Consider the following 13519-nt stretch of genomic DNA (forward strand, 5'->3'; position numbering starts at 1 on the left):
AGTCTAGTTTAGACCACCATCTCTCAACTGTATGGCTGCAATGATCCTCCTTTGCTTTTAGTTTTCCTTCCCCACATCTTCCCTCCACCCTGTGTTAATAATATGACACTTTAAAGTGTAGGTTGGAACATGTCTCTTCCTTACCTAAAACCCTTCATAGAGGCATAACCTATGGCTTTGGGAACCTGTTGGTCTGAAAAACAATGGATCTTAAATCAAGGATAGAGAAATCCATCTTGAAGAAGTGAATCGTTTTTACCTTTGTGTTCTCTGAATACTGTTAGATCTTTGATGACAATCAGGCTTGGCATATAGTAGCTATTCAATAGATTGCTGTTGAATGAAGTGAGTGAATGAGAAAATGGTTCTTGAACATTTCTAAGATTATTGTCACTAAGTCAACAATTATTTACTAAATCATAATGTGTAGGGCTCTATGCTGTCTTCCTCAGGGGATACAAAGTTTCTCTTTCCATGAACCTTACAATTCGTTCATTTATTCACTAAATATTTATTGAGAACCTACTATGTGGCAGATACTGTGGCAATGACGGGGATACAGTGTTGTACAATATAGACACAGTACCTGGCCTCATGGAGCTTTTGGTTTAGTAGGGAAGATACCCATGAAAACAATTACATAAATATTTAATTAGTTTTTATATGGGTTATTAATGAAAAGCACAGGAATCTATGAGAACGTTTTATAGAGGGTCCTAATCTAGGGTTAGGGATGGTATATGTGGAGAGGGGCAGGGTGGGGGAATAAGACATATATACTGAGGGACTTCCCTGGTGGTCCAGTGGTAAAGAATCCGCCTTACAATGTAGGGGACGCGGGTTCGATAGCTGGTCTGGCAACTAAGACCACGCACTAAAACTACTGAGCTTGCGTGCCTCAACTAGAGAGCCTGCATGTCGCAAACTACAGAGCCCACGTGCTCTGGAACCCGTGCTCCACAGCTACAGAGCCCACGCGCCCTGAAGCCTGCGCCACAAGGAAGAGCTCGCACGCCGCAACGGAAGATCCCGCATGAGGTAAGTTCCATCAGAACCTCAAGCAAAGCACTAATGAGATTTAGAGAAAGGAGAAACATAGAAACAGAGAAATGAGTTCAAGATCTAAAACAACTCTTCTTTAATGGTGAATCTCTGGGCATGCAGCAAAAGCATGCAGCAAAGGCAGTAGTCTAGGCAAGGAAGAGGATGCATGTTTGCCCAATGTCCTCTAAATTCTCCAAGCCTCACTTTGGAGCTTGTCAGAAATGCAGACTCTCAGGCCCAATTCCAAAACTACTGAGTCAGAACGTGCAGGTCTAACAAGATCCCCAGGTGATTCATAAAGACCTTAAAGATACCAGAATGAATGAAGATATCAGGTCAGAAGACTGTAGTACATTTAGCACCTTCGTCAACGAAAGGAAGTTCTGCCATGGAGCACTGTACCACCGAGGTGGTTTTTTGACCTTTACCGGGTAGAGCACACAAAGCAAGTGCATTTTTTAGGTAAAGTCAGTTTCATTATCATTATTTTTTCATATGTGCCTCACTTTTATCTTATTTATTTTTAAATGAACACACCTTATTTTTTACAGCAGTTTTAAATTCATAACAAAATTGAGCAGAAAATACAGAGAGTATGTCCTGTCACCACACACATACAACCTCTTCCCACTATGGATTTTCTGCACCACAGTGGTACACTTCTTTTTTTTTTTTTTTTTTTTGCGGTACATGTGCCTCTCCCGTTGCAGAGCACAGGCTCCAGACGCGCAGAATCAGCGACCATGGCTCACGGGCATAGCCGCTCCGCGGCATGTGGGATCCTCCCGGACCGGGGCACGAACCTGTGTCCCCTGCATCGGCAGGCAGACTCTCAACCACTGCGCCACCAGGGAAGCCCCAGTGGTACATTTCTTACAATCGATGAACCTACTCTGACATATTATCATCCAAGGTCCATAGTTTACATTAGGGTTCACTGTTGGAGTTGAAGTCTATGGGTCTGAACAAATATACAATAAGATGTGTCCACCATTATAGTATCATACAGAGTGGTTTCACTGCCCTAAAAATCCTCTGAGATTATTTCTTCATCTTTAACAGGTACAACACATGCAGAAATCATTGGTTGGGTAGTCAGTTTTTGTTTCAGAGAGAATTCAGAATTTCTTTTAGCTGGTGATGAAACTGACCATGTTTTGTTTCAGAACCCCAGAATAAAAGGAAGCATGTGAGCTCAGAGGAAAGACAGGGCCAGGGAAGGGAGAATTTATTTCAAACTCAACTGCTTGTGCTACCTTATAAGCTTGGTCCTTTTTGTTTGACTTCCAACCACTGCTCTTTCAAATTTGGTATTACCTTGGAATTATTTTCTTCTTCCTGAAGCAGTTCAGAAGTTAAAGCCTCAATCACCTTCAATCCAGTTGTACCACAAATCAAGTTCATTTGCTTTGGCTTTTTGAACTCATTTTTAAAATGAGTACTTCTTTTTAAAGTGAATTTCTCAGTGAATCTCTTCATACTTGACAGGGTGCAAGTGGAATCACCTTATAAAGTATTTTTTGTGCGCATTCATCATGTGTTATATATTTTAGCTGAGTTTTAATTTTCAGCTTATTGAAAAGAAGTTGCTCAAATTTAAGTCTGAATTCAAGGTACAAGGAGCACTAACATCCACATGTCCCTACCACATGCCAGTGTGTTCACGGTTAGTTCATTCAATCTTCCCAGCAACTCTGAGAGGTGGGTCTGTATTGTCTATGGTAAAAAGAGTGAAGCTCAAAGAAGTCAGATAACTTTCCCACAGCTTCCCAGGGCCAGGAACAGTTTGACTCCAAGGACCATGGTCTTTCCACTGCAGCAAACTGTCTAGTGCTTACAGACCCCATTTTAAAGAGATGCTGTAAACCTATAAGTTATGTATTTGCTGAAGACACTATCTGCTATAACATGTCTTCCTTTCCCTTGCAAAGGGAACCGTGTGGTAAACAACCAATCAGCCCCCAATGCAATGCTACCTAGCCATCCCAGGGCAAAACTGTGATGGTCTGTAACAAAGTAGATTTAAGAAGAATACAAGGACTCAAAAAGGAAACTGTAATATACATTGTTTATGTTAATTAATAGCATTCTGAGCCAAATTTTCACTAAAGCCTCTACTGTAACAAAGCATTAAAACTTATTTACAAAGTTTCCACTGCTGCTGAATCTAATTCCAGCTCAACTGTTTTTAAAGTTAACATGAGGGGGATGAGCTCATAAAATGCCCCCAAATCATCACATATATACTTTTATACTAGGTCACCCTAAACTCTGGGGAATATATACTTCACAACTCTCTGAGACAATAGTAAATGATATTTTTCCTCACTAAAAAAAGCCATAAAATTGATGTTGTAGTCCTAACTTGAAGCATCTCTGTACTTACATAGAAAAGCACAACAGGTATAAAATAATGTTTTTACGCAGAACTGTGGTGTGTGTGTGTGTGTTTGTGTTTTCAGGAAATTAACTGATATATCACTATCTCTTCTAAAATGTGTGTTTTTATAATTTTGTGAGAGGTAGAGGAGTTTTCATCCTTCAGATTTCATCTAAGAATTTGATTTCCCAATTGTTTTGCTAGTAGGAAATTACAGCTACTTTAAAATTAGAGAACGACCTGAAAATTCACTAACTAGTAAGAACATACAGACAAAAAATAAGACAAAATGAAGATGTAAAAGAGTCAACTGAAATTGAAGAAGATAATGAAAATAACATTCCTCCTTAGTTTATGAGAAATGTGCTGTATTAATCACTTGTCACTGCATTGATGGGAAGATCTTTCAGTAATTAATAATAACACAACAACCATGACAATTTTAATAATACAGCCGCAGCTATCATCTATTGAGCACCTACTGTGTGCAAGGTTCTTAGACCCATTATCTCTTAAATTCTACCATAGCCCTATGAAGGAAGCATCTCTAGATGAGCAACATGAGGGGTTTAGAGGTTAGTTTGCCCATGTCCCGTCCATGTGGAACTCTAGCTTAGTCTGACTGAAGTATATACTCATAAGCACTGCTACCTTGTCTTTTTCATAGTTAGCCTTTAAAAAAATGCTTTTTCAAAAACTTTCAAAAAGAAAATGTGTGTTTTGTGGTAGTCTGTTTACATTAGTGACCCCCAATGGGCTATGTATTCATGGTTTGGGGCAGTTTCCTCCTCTTGAATATCTGGGCTGGGAAAATAACTGGCCTTAATCAACATAATGAGGTAGAAATGATACTGTGTCAGGTCTGGGCCTCAGCCTTAAGAAGTCTGGCAACTTCTCCTTTTGTGCTCTTGAGAGATCTGAGCTGTCACATGGGAAGTATGGCTACCCACCTGGAGAGCCCACATGGAGAGAGAAAAAGGCCCAGCCAAACCAGTGTCCCAGCTGCTTCCTGCTCCTATCCATTCCCTCCAAGGCACCAGCCACCTGGGCGGAGCACTGTCTTGGATGTCCCAGCCCAGGCCACTCTCCATCTCCTTTAAAATATGTGCCTTCATGACTCTGGGGTAACAAGGGAGACCAGCATAAGAACTGTCCAGCTGAGACCCACTCAACTCAGAATTATGAGCAGACAGAAAGGTTTTGGTTTAATCCACTAAGTTTTAGGGTGCTTTGTTACTAACAATAACTGAAATAGAAATTCACCCCTGGAATTGAGGTATTGATGTAACAAAAATCTAAAACATGTGTCATTGGCTTTGACACCGGCTGAGGCTTAAGGCAGTCAAAGTGATCTGGCAGTCACAGAACCAGGAAACGGCCGAGTCAGGACCTGAATCTTGGTCTCTCTCTCTTTCTACAACACTTCACTATCTTAAGCCAAAAAGACCACTTCTCCCGAGTGGTGAGAAAACACAATTGTAGCCCTCTATGTCAGTGTCACACATGATTCACCTCATCATTTACTTTTTTTTTCTTTACTTGCACAATGGTACATTTTCCTCAAGGAAATCATACGATTCTTGAAGGCAGGAAGTGGTTCTTCAATGTCTTTTGTATTTCACACAGTAGTTAGAAAATTTGGAAACTAACATAACATTGTAAATCAACTATACTCTAATAAAAATTTTTAGAAAAATAAATAAATAAAAGAGACCTAGAGGTCCAAAAGAAAATTTTGGGCCACAAAATCCTCCCCATCCCCTATGTATTCTGCATCAGCTACATAAAGCTATTCACCACTCGCCATGTAATCTGGGACCTCTGTGACTATGAACAATGTTCTTTGTGCCTCTGATGCTGTGTTCACCTTGTTCACCTAAGAACTGCTCATCCTTCAAGGGCCAGTTCCCACATGGTCTTTGAAAAACAGCTCATGGCATGTTAGTCGGCCCTCATGAAGAACAAACTCTCTCTCAATCACAGGATACAAACTGTTCATTCACCTAGAACTGTCTGTTATGAGCTGTGTTTTGTTGGACCCACCAAGTCCAACAACATCCAACAAGTTGGATGGGCCCAGCAGCTGTTCATCGAAAGACAGATATGGCACATGCAAACTGAGCCTGAGCAGAACAGGGCACAAGTAAGCTGCATGAACAGGTAGCCCAGATCCCACCTCTCTACCCGATGTCACCCACCACATTTGAACTAGTTTGCACCCATGGCTGTATGGGGGCTGGAGGAGTAACCAATACAACTGGATGAAAGAAGAGGAAAAGGCTCAAGCCTCAGATCAAGAAAATATGTGTAAGGTGCCTGCTACCTTGTAGGCAATCAGCAAATTATTAATTCTTTCTTTGCTTTCTGTTTTACTCCACTTACTTTTAAGGTTTATTTATTATTTATTAATTTAGTGTTTTGTTTTTGTTTTTGACTGCGTCAGATCTTAGTTGTGGCACTCAGGATCTTCGTTGAGGCGTGTGGGATCTTTTGTTGTGGCATGTGGGCTTCTTTCTAGTTGTGGCGTGAGGGCTCCAGGGCGCGTGGGTTCTGTAGTTGTGGAGCGCAGGTCCCAGAGCACATGGGCTCTGTAGTTTGCGGCACACAGGCTCTCTAGTTGAGGCGCGCAAGCTCAGTAGTTGTGGTGTGCAGGCTTAGTTGCCCCGTGGCACATGGGATCCTAGTTCCCTGACCAGGGATCGAACTCACGTCCCCTGAATTGTAAGGCAGATTCTTTACCACTAGACAACCAGGAAAGTCCCTATTCCACTTACTTTTAAATTTAATAAGTGAGTAATTAATCCATTCTTCTTAAAAATAGGACATTACAATTAGACCTAAAGACGCTTTGACTCTAACTCCAATCATATGTCCCCTACTCCCACTCCTCAGTCCTCCATCACACACACATTTTTTTCAGTTTTGTGTACATGAGATGTTTAAAATTTTATGTATATATGTACCTATATAAATTGTAAAGAATAGGTTTGGGTGTTTTCTTCACATATATGTTACATATACATATTTGTCAACTTACTTTTTTTTTTTTTTTTTTTGTCGTACACGGGCCTCTCACTGTTGTGGCCTCTCCCGTTGCGGAGCACAGGCTCTGGACGCACAGGCTCAGTGGCCATGGCTCACGGGCCCAGCCGCTCCACGGCATGTGGGATTCTCCCGGACTGGGGCACAAACCTGTGTCCCCTGCATCGGCAGGCCGACTCTCAACCACTGCGCCACCAGGGAAGCCCATCAACTTGCTTTTTAAAACTCAATTATATGTATTTGATTATGTATGTATGTATGTATGCAACACATATATACAACCTTTTGTTGTAGAAATTTTCAGATGAACATGAAGGTAGAAATAATAACACAGTGAACCTCCATATATTCATCACTCAGCTTCAACAATTATCAACATTTTTTCCAATTCCCTAATTTCCACCCAGCTTTGTTTTCTAGATTATTTTAAAGCAAATTCTAGACAGTATATCATTTTACTTATATATTGATACATTACAGCAGATATATCTGCTGTAATGTATCAATATATCTCCAACAGATAAGAACATTTAAAAACGTATAACCGGGCTTCCCTGGTGGTGCAGTGGTTGAGAGTCCGCCTGCTGATACTGGGGACACCGGTTCGTGCCCCGGTCCGGGAGGATCCCACATGCCGCGGAGCGGCTTGGCCCGTGAGCCATGGCCGCTGAGCCTGCACGTCCGGAGCCTGTGCTCCGTAATGGGAGAGGCCACAACAGTGAGAGGCCCGTGTACCACACACACACACAAAAACACACACACACACAAAAAACAAAAAAAGTATGACCACTATGCCGTTATCACACTATACAAAATTGCTAATAATTTATTATTATAATCCAATACCCAGTCATTGTCAGAGTTCCCTGACTGTCACAAGTTTTGTTACATTTTGTTTGTTTAAATCAGGATCCAAACAAGGTCCACATATTGCATTTAGTTGATAGGTGACTTAAGTCCCTCTTAATCTATAGCATTAACCCTCCCTTTTCTCTCCAGTTACTTGTTGAAAAATCCTGTTCATTTATCCTGTTGAACTTCCTACATTCATGATTCAGTTGATTGCCTCCTCATGGTGCCATTTAACTTCTTCCTCAATGCCTGTGTTTCACCTAACCTGGCAATTAGACCTATAGGACTGAATACTTTTACGTTCATTGATGTGTGTGTGTTGAAGGGGAGGCCATTTGCTAGAAGACCTCCTAGGTGGTGTTGCATATTTGCTAATGTACATAATGTCTCATAATAACCTCTGACTGGTGAGCCGATTGAAGAACTGTCATTCTGATCCATCTATTATAAAGTTTCCCATCAACCTTTCACCTAGTGAAGTGGTTGGTCCTTAGCCTTGGCTGCACATTTGGAATCACCTGGGGATCTTTACAGTCAACTCAAAGGTTCTTATTCACTTGGTCTGGAGTGCAGCCTACACAGTGAGACTTCTAATATGTCTCCTGGGCAGCCAAGGTATAGAACCACTATCCTGGTAATTTCAGCATCCATTGGTGATTGTTACTGAGATTCATCATTTCACTAGGGCTTGCAAAATGGTGGTTCTTCCTAATTCCATCATTTTTTTCTGAGTTTATTACTGGACACGTTTCCGTGCAAAACGTTTCTCATCATCTCTTTGCTCTGAAATAGAATTCATACAGGAAAGGAGTATAAATGCTTAATCATTTCCCCTTGTCAATTTTTGAAATGATGATTTAGTGCCCTAGCATGAATTCACTAAGGTGAACAATGACATGTTTTTAAAAGTGTGAATATGAACACATAGACTTTTGTATATGAAAGTAATTTGAAATTGTAGAGGAAATGTTATTTCCCCTAATGTTTTTTTTCTATCTTTGAATTTTATTTATTTTTTTATACAGCAGGTTCTTATTAGTCATCAATTTTATACACATCAGTGTATACATGTCAATCCCAATCGCCCAATTCATCACCCCCAACCCCCACCCCCCAACTGCTTTCCCCCCTTGGTGTCCATACGTTTGTTCTCTACATCTGTGTCTCAATTTCTGCCCTGCAAACCAGTTCATCTGTACCATTTTTCTAGGTTCCACATATGTGCGTTAATTTACGATATTTGTTTTTCTCTTTCTGACTTACTTCACTCTGTATGGCAGTCTCTAGATCCATCCAGGTCTCAACAAATGACCCAATTTCGTTCCTTTTTATGGCTGAGTAATATTCCATTGTATATATGTACCACAGCTTCTTTATCCATTCATCTGTTGATGGGCATTAGGTTGCTTCCATGACCTGGGTATTGTAAACAGTGCTGCAATGAATATTGGGGTGCATGTATCTTTTTGAATTATGGTTTTCTCTGGGTATATGCCAGTAGTGGGACTGCTGGATCATACAGTAATTTTATTTTTACTTTTTAAAGGAAGCTCCATATTGTTCTCCATAGTGGCTGTATCAATTTACATTCCCACCAACAGTGCAAGAGGGTTCCCTTTTCTCCACACCCTCTCCAGCATTTGTTGTTTGTAGATTTTCTGATGATGCCCATTCTAACTGGTGTGAGGTGATACCTCATTGTAGTTTTCATTTGCATTTCTCTAATAATTAGTGATGTTGAGCAGCTTTTCATGTGCTTCTTGGCCATCTGTATATCTTTTTTGGAGAACTGTCTATTTAGGTCTTTGGCCCATTTTTGGATTGGGTTGTTTGTTTTTTTAATATTGAGCTGCATGAGCTGTTTATATATTCTGGAGATTAATCCTTTGTCCGCCGATTCATTTGTAAATATCTTCTCCCATTCTGAGAGTTGTCTTTTCATCCTGTCTACGGCTTCCTTTGCTGTGCAAAAGCTTTGAAGTTTCATTAGGTCCCATTTGTTTATTTTTGTTTTTATTTCCATTACTCTAAGAGGTGGATTAAAAAATATCTTGCTGTGATTTATGTCTTAAGAGTGTTCTTCCTATGTTTTCCTCTAAGAGTTTTATGGTGTCTGGTCTTACATTTAGGTCTCTAATCCATTTTCAGTTTATTTTTGTGTATGGTGTTAGGGACTGTTTTAATTTCATTCTTTTACATGTAGCTGTCCAGTTTTCCCAGCACCGCTTACTGAAGAGACTGTCTTTTCTCCATTGTATATCCTTGCCTCCTCTGTCACAGATTAGTTGACCATAGGTGCGTGGGTTTATCTCTGGGCTTTATATCCTGTTCCATTGATCTATATTTCTGTTTTTGTGCCAGCACCATATTGTCTTGATTACTGTAGCTTTGTAGTATAGTCTGAAGTCAGGGAGTCTGATTCCTCCAGCTCTGCTTTTTTTCCCTCAAAACTGCTTTGGCTATTCGGGGTCTTTTGTGTTTCCATACAAATTGTGAAATTTTTTGTTCTAGTTTTGTGAAAAATGCCATTGGTAGTTTGATAGGGATTGCATTGAATCTGTAGATTGCTTTGGGTAGTATAGTCATTTTCACAATATTGATTCTTCCAATCCAAGAACCTGGTATATCTCTCCACCTGTTGGTATCATCTTTAATTTCTTTCATCAGTGTCTTACAGTTTTCTGCATACATGTCTTTTGTCTCCCTAGGTAGGTTTATTCCTAGGTATTTTATTCTTTTTGTTGCAATGGTAAATGGGAGTGTTTCCTTAATATTTCTTTCAGATTTTTCATCATTAGTATATAGGAATGCAAGAGGTTTCTGTGCATTAATTTCGTATCCTGCAACTTTACCAAAATTCATTGATTAGCTCTAGTAGTTTTCTGGTAGCATCTTTAGGATTCTCTATGTATAGTATCATGTCATCTGCAGACAGTGACAGTTTTACTTCTTTTCCGATTTGTATTCCTTTTATTTCTTTCTTCTCTGATTGCCATGGCTAGGACTTCCAAAACTATGTTGAATAATAGTGGTGAGAGTGGATATCCTTGTCTTGTTCCTGATTTTAGAGGAAATGATTTCAGTTTTTCACCATTGAGAATGATGTTTGCTGTGGGTTTGTCATATATGGCCTTTATTATGTTGAGGTAGGTTCCCTCTATGCCCACTTTCTGGAGGGTTATCATAAATGGGTGTTGAATTTTGTCAAGAGCTTTTTCTGCATCTATTGAGATGATCATATTGTTTTTATTCTTCAATTTGTTAATATGGTGTATCACATTGATTGATTTGCGTATATTGAAGAATTCTTGCATCCCTGGGATAAATCCCACTTGATCATGGTGTATGATCCTTTTAATGTGTTGTTGGAGTCTGTCTGCTAGTATTTTGTTGTGGATTTTTGCATCTATATTCATCAGTTATACTGGTCTGTAATTTTCTTTTTTTGTAGTATCTTTGTCTGGTTTTGGTATCAGGGTGATGGTGGCCTCATAGAATGAGTTTGGGAGTGTTCCCTCCTCCACAATTTTTTGGAAGATTTTGAGAAGGATGGGTGTTAGCTCTTCTCTAAATGTTTGATAGAATTCACCTGTGAAGCCATCTGGTCCTGGACTTCTGTTTGTTGGAAGACTTTTAATCACAGTTTCAATTTCATTCCTTGTGACTGGTCTGTTCATATTTTCTATTTCTTCCTGGTTCAGTCTTGGAAGGTTATACCCTTCTAAGAATTTGTCCATTTCTTCCAGGTTGTCCATTTTATTGGCATAGAGTTGCTTGTAGTAGTCTCTTAGGATGCTTTGTATTTCTGTGGTGTCTGTTGTAACTTCTCCTTTTTCATTTCTAATTTTATTGATTTGAGTCCTCTCCCTCTTTTTCTTGATGAGTCTGGCTAATGGTTTATCAATTTTATCTTCTCAAAGAACCAGCTTTTAGTTTTATTGATCTTTGCTACTGTTTTCTTTGTTTCTATTTCATTTATTTCTGCTCTGATCTTTATGGTTTCTTTCCTTCTGCTAACTTTGGGTTTTGTTTGTTCTTCTTTCTCTAGTTCCTTTAGCTGTAAGGTTAGACTGAGATTTTTCTTGTTTCTTGAGGTAGGCTTTTACAGCTATAAACTTCCCTCTTAGAACCGCTTTTGCTGCATCTCATAGGTTTTGGATCGTGGTGTTTTCATTGTCATTTGTCTCTAGGTATTTTTTGATTTCCTCTTTGAATTCCTCAGTGATCTCCTGGTTATTTAGTAACGTATTGTTTAACCTCCATGTGTTTGTGTTTTTTACGTTTTTTCCCCTGTAATTCATTTCTAATCTCATAGCGTTGTGGTCAGAAAAGATGCCTGATATGATTTCGATTTTCTTAACTTTATTGAGGCTTGATTTGTGACCCAAGATGTGATCTATCCTGGAGAATGTTCTGTGCGCACTTGAGAAGAAAAGTGTAATCTGCTGTTTTTGGATGGCATGTCCCATAAATATCAATTAAATCTATCTGGTCTATTGTGTCATTTGAAGCGTGTGTTTCCTTATTAATTTTCTGTTTGGATGATCTGTCCATGGGTGTAAGTGAGGTGTTAGAAGTCCCTATTACTCTGTTACTGTTGATTTCATCTTTTATAGCTGTTAGCAGTTGCCTTATGTATTGAGGTGCTCCTATGTTGGGTGCATATATATTTATAATTGTTATATCTTCTTCTTGGATTGATCCCTTAATCATTATGTAGTGTCCTTCCTTGTCTCTTGTAACATTCTTTATTTTATTTTATTTATATATATTTTTTGCTGTACGCGGGCCTCTCACTGTTGTGGCCTCTCCCATTGAGGAGCACAGGCTCCGGACACGCCGGCTCAGCGGCCGTGGCTCACGGGCCCAGCCACTCCACGGCATGTGGGATCTTCCTGGACCGGGGCACGAACCCCTGTCCCCTGAATCAGCAGGCGGACTCTCAACCTCTGCACCACCAGGGAAGCCCAACATTCTTTTATTTTAAAGTCTATTTTATCTGATATGAGTATTGCTACTCCAGCTTTCTTCTGATTTCCATTTGCATGGAATATCTTTTTCCATCTCCTCACTTTCAGTCTGTATGTGTCCCCTAGGTCTGAAGTGGGTCTCCTGTAGACAGCATATATATTGGTCTTGTTTTTGTATCCATTCAGCAAGCCTGTGTCTTTTGGTTGGAGCATTTAATCCATTCACGTTTAAGGTAATTATCGATATGTATGTTCCTATGACCATTTTCTTAATTGTTTTGGGTTTGTTTTTGTAGGTCCTTTTCTTCTCTTGTGTTTCCCACTTAGAGAAATTCCTTTAGCATTTGTTGTAGAGCTGGTTTGGCAGTGCTGAATTCTCTTAGCTTTTGCTTGTCTGTAAAGCTTTTGATTTCTCCATCGAATCTGAATGAGATCCTTGCCAGGTAGAGTAATCTTGGTTGTAGGTTCTTCCCTTTCATCACTTTAAGTATATCATGCCACTCCCCTCTGGCTTGTAGAGTTTCTGCTGAGAAATCAGCTGTTAACCTTATATGTTCCCTTGTATGTTATTTGTCATTTTTCCCTTGCTGCTTTCAACAATTATTGTCTTTAATTTTTGCCAGTTTGATTACGATGTGTCTCAGCGTGTTTCTCCTTGGGTTTATCCTGTATGGGACTCGCTGTGCTTCCTGGACTTGGGTGGCTATTTCCTTTCCCATGTTAGGGAAGTTTTCGACTATAATCTCTTCAAATATTTTCTCAGGTCCTTTCTCCTTCTGGGACCCCTATAATGCGAATGTTGTTGCGTTTAATGTTTTCCCAGATGTCTCTTAGGCTGTCTTCATTTCTTTTCATTCTTTTTTCTTTAGTCTGTTCCGCAGCAGTGAATTCCACCATTTTGTCTTCCAGGTCACTTATCCGTTCTTCTGCCTCAGTTATTCTGCTATTGATTCCTTCTAGTGTAGTTTTCATTTCGGTTATTGTATTGTTCATCTCTGCTTGTTTGTTCTTTAATTCTTCTAGGTCTTTGTTAAACATTTCTTGCATCTTCTCGACCTTTGCCTCCATTCTTTTTCTGAGGTCCTAGATCATCTTCACTATCATTATTCTGAATTCTTTTTCTGGAAGGTTGCCTATATCCACTTCATTTAGTTGTTTTTCTGGGGTTTTATCTTGTTTCTTCATCTGGAACATAGCCCTCTGCCTTTTCATCTTGTCTTTCTGTGAATGT

The sequence above is a fragment of the Tursiops truncatus genome, chromosome 20, assembly GCF_011762595.2.
Source record: "Tursiops truncatus isolate mTurTru1 chromosome 20, mTurTru1.mat.Y, whole genome shotgun sequence".
NCBI lineage: Eukaryota > Metazoa > Chordata > Mammalia > Artiodactyla > Delphinidae > Tursiops > Tursiops truncatus.